We start from the raw sequence: 6795 nt of genomic DNA on the forward strand, positions 1-6795 counted from the left end.
GCCGTCTAAGCTACAATGGGGGCACAAATTAAAACCCCAAATAGCAAAATGGCTACGCTGCAAACGGTGTAGGATATGGATTATAACGGGGGAAAGGATCTTCAACAATTTGAGCGTTGAAGGAAGAAAGAAAATCAGAAATGCATAATGGCTGCTAAACGTGAGACTAGCCAAGAATTTGGGGCATGTCGTGTATCATGCAAACAAGAAGACAAGAACTTATTTGCTTCTTTATGTAGTATTTATTAGCAAGAAATTACAAATAACATTTGATGATAATAATATAATCCTAATTAAATATCAACAATACTAATCGTTATTATCAATTTAGAGTCCTATTATAAAGTAATGATTCAGAGTCAAGCGTTGCCCCAACCAACTTCGACAGCGTACAAACCTCCATCTTCCGTAGCTGCTTCATAGATATTATTCATGCTACAATGGGGGCATGAGTCAAAGACCCCAAATAGATAAGTTTTATGATTTCTTTTGCAATTTCATGAAATTTAGGCCTTCTGTCATTGCACTTCGTGCAGTAGCACAAAAGGAAACGGATTCACTGACTTCGGAATGTTTACAAAAGAATTTCCATTACAATGTCTTCACAAATTTCAAACAATTCAATGAATAGAGAACAAGTTGATAGTAAACAGTTGAATGGGGGCAAGAACCTTTGACAATGCAAGTGTTGAAAATGAAATTAGGCTGAAGCAATCGCAACTCATCCCCAGCAACATACTAGCCTTTGTCATATGCAGTTGTTCCAATCCACTTCACTATCATCTAAAATGAGATGATTGGTTGGTCTCAGGCTTGGTGCCATCCACCAATGATAATTCAAATGAGCTCATAAAGCCATTAAGCACCAATTAATTGGAAATGGAGCATGAGCTAAACCTCAAGTAGGGAAGATTTCTTCTCTTTTATTATTTCAAGGTTATTGTGTGAAGTATGCATTTTTATCATAACATGTAACAAAATGATACAGTAAGACATTTCACTACGGGTCTTCTTTAGTACAGCTTAAGATGAGGGAATGAGGATCATCCTTTCATGGCTCTGAATTGTACAAAAGAAATGTTTAAAATTCTCAAATGTCATAGATAGGTATCTAAGTTTTCCAATAATGTATGCTGTCGTCCAATTGTGCAAAAGTCATATTTGTGCAGTGAAATTCTTAAGGCATGAGCTCAAGGCAACAGAGTTGTTATCTCTGGTCTAGGTTATGTATGATGGTTATTATTGAAAATGACATTTACCAAGAGCGACAAAAAATTATTCACAATTCATGCTTCCATATATTTTGTCTACTGAATGGAGCAGATCCAATGGGGGCAAGCAACTAACATTCAAATGCCTAATTCTCACAAGGTGCATTAAATGTAGGCATTGTCTCAAGAGGCGTCTGCAGATAAGAAAAGAAGGAAATAAGTAATGCACATCCCTCCATTATGTGTTGAATAGTTTGGGGCAACTAATATTCAACTCCAAGGCGCAATCATGGCCGAGGGCCGAACTCATGACCGAGTATCATTTCCATGGTCGAAGACGAAACTTATGGCACAAGTTAAAGCCTCCAAGAGAAGAATTCTTTTGGCCCCCTCTTTTACAATCTCATTTGCATGAAACGAAATTGTTACAGGTTATAACATTGCAGGTGTTAGAGGAATTTCTTAGTCACCTAACAAGATAAGACTTCTCACTATATTCTAATTTTTGACAATAGGATCATGATAAGATTCTCAATTATCAAATATTTTCTGAGATGTCAATTGCCATTAAGCTTCATAAGCTTTATATAACAGGAAAGCAATGTTATTCATGGGACATGACACACTCTGTTTTGGTATATCAACTTAAATGGAAGGTATATACATGATGTTGATGCACAAAATCAGCGAGGACTTTGGTACAACAAAAAATGTTAAGTTTGTGACCTTCGCTAGATTGCTCCGGTCACTAGTGTGGATAAGTATGTAAATGGATAGAGACAAGGAAACAAACACAAGATGTACGTGGTTCACCCAGATTGGCTACGTCCATGGAGTAGAGGACTTCTCATTAATTGTGAAGGGTTTACACAAGTACATAGGTTCAAGCTCTCCTTTTGTGAGTACTAGTGAATGATTTAGTATAAATGACATTAGGAAATATTGTGAGAGAATGATCTCTATTTATAGAAGAGAGTTTCTAGTTTCATTCTGACATTGACACATGTCGTGTTGTGATTGGCTTATGATGTTGACATGTGTCGCACTATGATTGGCTTCTAATGTCGACACGTGTCGCGCTGTGATTGGCCTCCTGGTTAGAGGGAAACTCTTCTGGGTCCTTGACGGTATAATGTTGACCGGTGCTCAGTAGTTTTGGGATTGGTCAAGTATGGTACAAACAGTGCTCCCCTAAGTTCCCGAGTGAGGGAAGCTCCTCGGTTGGGGACTTGCAAGATCTAAGCTATTGAGTAATCACGAAACTTCTAAGTACCGAAGTGTGGTATCATTTTCACTTGCCTTATCTGTCTCATATGAAGATGTGGCATCTTCTCTGGAAGTACTTTTCCTCCATCAGGGGTGGTATCTTTAACCGATGAAGATGCACAAGGTAATGTATCAATTTAACTTAAAGCTTACTAGTAGTTTTGGGCTTCGTCAAGTGCAATACAAACCCTATAGTATGAGTCCCCCAAGTCGCCGAGCTAGGAGATTTACCGAATGAGGTAACAGGCAGGGTAAGTAATCAGACTTCCAAGCAAGCAACCTGGATCAGAGGTTCGACTTCGGCTTCTGGTTGATTGTTCTCCTTCTCCTTGTGTCGTAAACAGCAACAAGGATAAGGAGAAGCAAATGGAGAAGAGATGATATGAGATACTTTTGCTTTTGAAGAAGTAACTTTCCATAGGCTTATTCTTGAACTGGGCTGGAGGGTTTTCTGGTTTCCTCCAGAGTATAAGGCCGACTCAAGAATTTGAGGGTCAAAACAAGTCCATCAAATCTAGAGTACGTTCAACCCTGATGATATAGGATACTTTTGCTGTTGACAAAGTAGTGGATGTATCGGCACGTGTTCTGTTACACTTGTCTCCACATGCTTCCTTGTATCCTTCTCACTTGCCCTATTTGTTCCTCAGACAGATGTGGTATCTTATCTGAAAGCATAAGATGTTGAAGATGAGTACTCGAGAGCAATGCCAGGTAAATAATCAGGCAAGAGGTTCCAGGTAGTCAGTTCCTGAATGGAAGCTTGATTCCAAGTGCTGACTGGTTGCTCTCTTTCTCCTTGTCTTGAAGGTAAGAACAATGCCAAAGGAAAAGACAGGGAAAAAGCATGATATGGGATACTCTTGCTTTTAACCCTGATGATATGAGATACTCTTACTCTAGTGTGGCTTGTTTACAGAGGTATTATCTGGAGGAAAACAAGCTGAGTATTTCGAGAGACTCTGCTGAGAGTGCCCTCTCGGATGTGAAGAACAATTGAGCTTTTTTTTTTATTTGTAGGTCTGCCTGGCTGTGGATGATGGAGGTCAACATATATAGGAGTTTCCCTAACAACAAGTAGTAGTGTTATTCCTTTACCCTTCTTGGTCATAGCAATGTAGTGGGAGCTGCAAGCTTCACATGTTTTAACTTTGTCAGAACACTTTGAAAAAGTGGTATGTGGTATCTGGAAAGCTGATGTTGCGTGTGAAGATTGCAGACAAGCTTTATCCAAGGAAATCTGGCTTTCGAAGTTCGGAGAGCGGTGCCTCTTTGGTTTTCGAACAAGTAATCATATCGGGGATCTGGCTCTCGAGATTCAGATAACGGTGCCTCTTTGATTTTTGAGAAAGCAATCCTGTTGGGAGTCTGACTCTTAAGATTTGGATAACAGTGTCTCTTCGATTTTTGAGAAAGTAATCATGTTGGGAGTCTGGCTCTCGAGATTCGGAGGGCGGTGCCTCTTCGATTTTTTAGCACAGAATCCTGTTGGGAGTCTGGATCTCGAGATTCGGAGAGCGATGCCTCTTCAATTTTTGAGAAAGCAATCATGTTGGGAGTATGACTCTTGACATTCGGAGAGCAGTGTCTCTTCAATTTTTGAGAAAGTAATCCTATTGGGAGTCTGGCTCTTGAGATTCGAAGGGCGGTGCCTCTTCAATTTTTGAGCAAGCAATCTTGTTGGGAGTGTTTTCTCGAATGTGAGTAAAGGTTGGGCATTTTTGCCAGTCTACCTTGCCATAGAGCACGGAGGTTGACACACATTGGGACTTTCTAGTTATCAAGCAGTGGTGTTGTTCCTTTACCCTTGTGGCTAATAGTAGGGTAGCTGGACCTTCAAAATTTATGTGTCTAAACTTTGTCAGAGATCTTTGGCAAAGTTATATGTGGTACTCGAGAAGCTGATGTTGCGTGTGGAAAGTGGTGCCTCTTCAGAATCCAGATAGTGGTGCCTCTTCAATTTTGAACCAACGGCCCTGTTACCCTTTCTTTTATAAGGGCACCAATTGTGTGCAAGAAGTACATTTAGAGAGTTATTGCTTGTAGGAATTTTCCCCTTACTTCAGAGATTTATTGCACCTCATTTCTCCTTCATCATTTTTTAGAATGTCTGGCCCATCCGACTGTCGTTTTGACTTGAACTTTGGTGAAGAGGCAGCCATGCCTTCTCAAGACAACATATGGCACCCATCATTCTTATCTCCCACTAGTCCTCTTACCGTTGGGGACTTTGTGATGAAGAATGATATGACCGCTGCGGTGGTGGCTAGGAACCTTCTCACTCCTAAAGATAACAGACTACTTTCCAAACGGTCTAATGAGTTGGCTGTTAAGGATTCTCTGGCTCTTAGTGTTCAATGTGCAGGTTCTGTGTCTAATATGGCCCAACGCCTATTTCCTCGAACCTGCCAAGTTGAATCATTGGCGGCTGAAGTGATAAGTCTCAAACAGGATATCAGAGGGCTCAAGCATGAGAATAAACAGTTGCACAGGCTCGCATATAACTATGCTACAAACATAAAGAGGAAGCTCGACCAGCTGCAGGAATCTGATGGTCAGATTTTACTTGATCATCAGAGGTTTATGGGTTTATTCTAAAGGCATTTATTGCCTTCGTCTTCTAGGGCAGTACCACGTAATGAAGCTCCAAATGATCAACCTTCGGTGCCTCCTCCTTCTGGGGTTCTGCCCAGTACTGAGGCTCCAAATAATCACCCTCTGGTGCCTCCTCTTTCTGGAGCTCTGCCGACTGCTGAGACTTCTCCTGAGCAACCTTTGTGAAGGCTCCCTCTTGTTTGTTTATTTTGATTCATGTATATGTACATATTTGTAACTTATCGGAGATATCAATAAACAAGCTTTGCTTCATTTCAACGTATTGTGTTCAATACACCAAGGCCTTCTTCACTAAGTTCTTTGAATTTTTCCTTTTGTTGAATCTTGTATGTTAAAGCTTTGTGAGTGAAGCATGTAGGTTGAGGTAGTTCTCCCTTAATTTCCCGACTGAGGAAAACTTCTCAGTTAGAGACTTGAAAAAATCCAAGTCACTGAGTGGTCGTGAGACTTCCGAGTATCAAGGTGCAGTAGCATATGGTAGGAGTCCCCCAAGTCTCCGGTCGAGGGAATTGACGAATGAGGTGTCTTGCTAGTAGCCAAGTTTCCAAAGTAACAAAACTTCACCATTTTAATTTCTAAGTGGTAGCCCAAAACTCCTCATTCATATATATTTGTTATGAAAATTGTTAGGCCCAAAGAAGATGAGGCCTAGGGATTTTTTTTTTTTTTTTAATTTTTGAATTTTCAAATTTTCAAATTTCTGAATTTTTGAATTTCTGAATATATATATATATATATATATATATATATATATATATATATATATTAAGCTTTATAGGTGAAGCTTTGTAAGTGAAGCTTTGAGGTTAAAGCTTTGTTGGGTACCATGAATTGATTTTGCTTCACATTATCTTGATCAAGATAGTGTGAAGCTTTTGTAGGTGAAGCTTTTGTGTTGAAGCTTTGTAGGTGAAGCTTTTGTGGGTGAAGCTTTTGTGGTGGGTGAAGCTTTTGTTGGGGAAGCTTTTGTGGTGGGGGAAGCTTTTGTGGGTGAAGCTTTTGTTGGTGAAGCTTTTATGGGTGAAGCTTTTGTGGTGGGTGAAGCTTTTATGGGTGAAGCTTTTGTGGTGGCTGAAACTTTTGTGGGTGAAGCTTTTGTTGGTGAAGCTTTTATGGGTGAAGCTTTTATAGGTGAAGCTATTGTGGGTGAAGCTTTTGTAGGTGAAATTTTTGTGGTGGGTAAAGCTTTTATGGGTGAAGCTTTTGTAGGTGAAGCTATTGTGGGTGAAGCTTTTGTAGGTGAAATTTTTGTGGTGGGTGAAGTTTTTATGGGTGAAACTTTTATAGGTAAAGCTATTGTGGGTGAAGCTTTTGTAGGTGAAGCTTTTGTGGTGGGTGAAGCTTTTATAGGTGAAGCTTTTGTAGGTGAAGCTATTGTGGGTGAAGTTTTTGTAGGTGAAGCTTTGGAGTTGAAGCTTTGTAGGTGAAAATTTGGAGTTGAAGCTTTTGTTGGGTACCATGAATTGATTTTGCTTCACACTATCTTGATCAAGATAGTGTGAAGCTTTTGAGAATTTGTAGTTGTCCTCCATTGATGAAGCTTTTGTTGGTGAAGCTTTTGTGGTGAAGCTTTGTTGGGTACCACGAATTGATTTTGCTTCACATTATCTTGATCAAGATAGTGTGAAGTTTTTGAGAATTTGTAGTTGTCCTCCATTGATGAAGCTTTGTTGAATTTCCCTTTTTTTTTTTTTTTTTTTTT

The sequence above is a fragment of the Malus sylvestris genome, chromosome 12 (assembly GCF_916048215.2).
Source record: "Malus sylvestris chromosome 12, drMalSylv7.2, whole genome shotgun sequence".
NCBI lineage: Eukaryota > Viridiplantae > Streptophyta > Magnoliopsida > Rosales > Rosaceae > Malus > Malus sylvestris.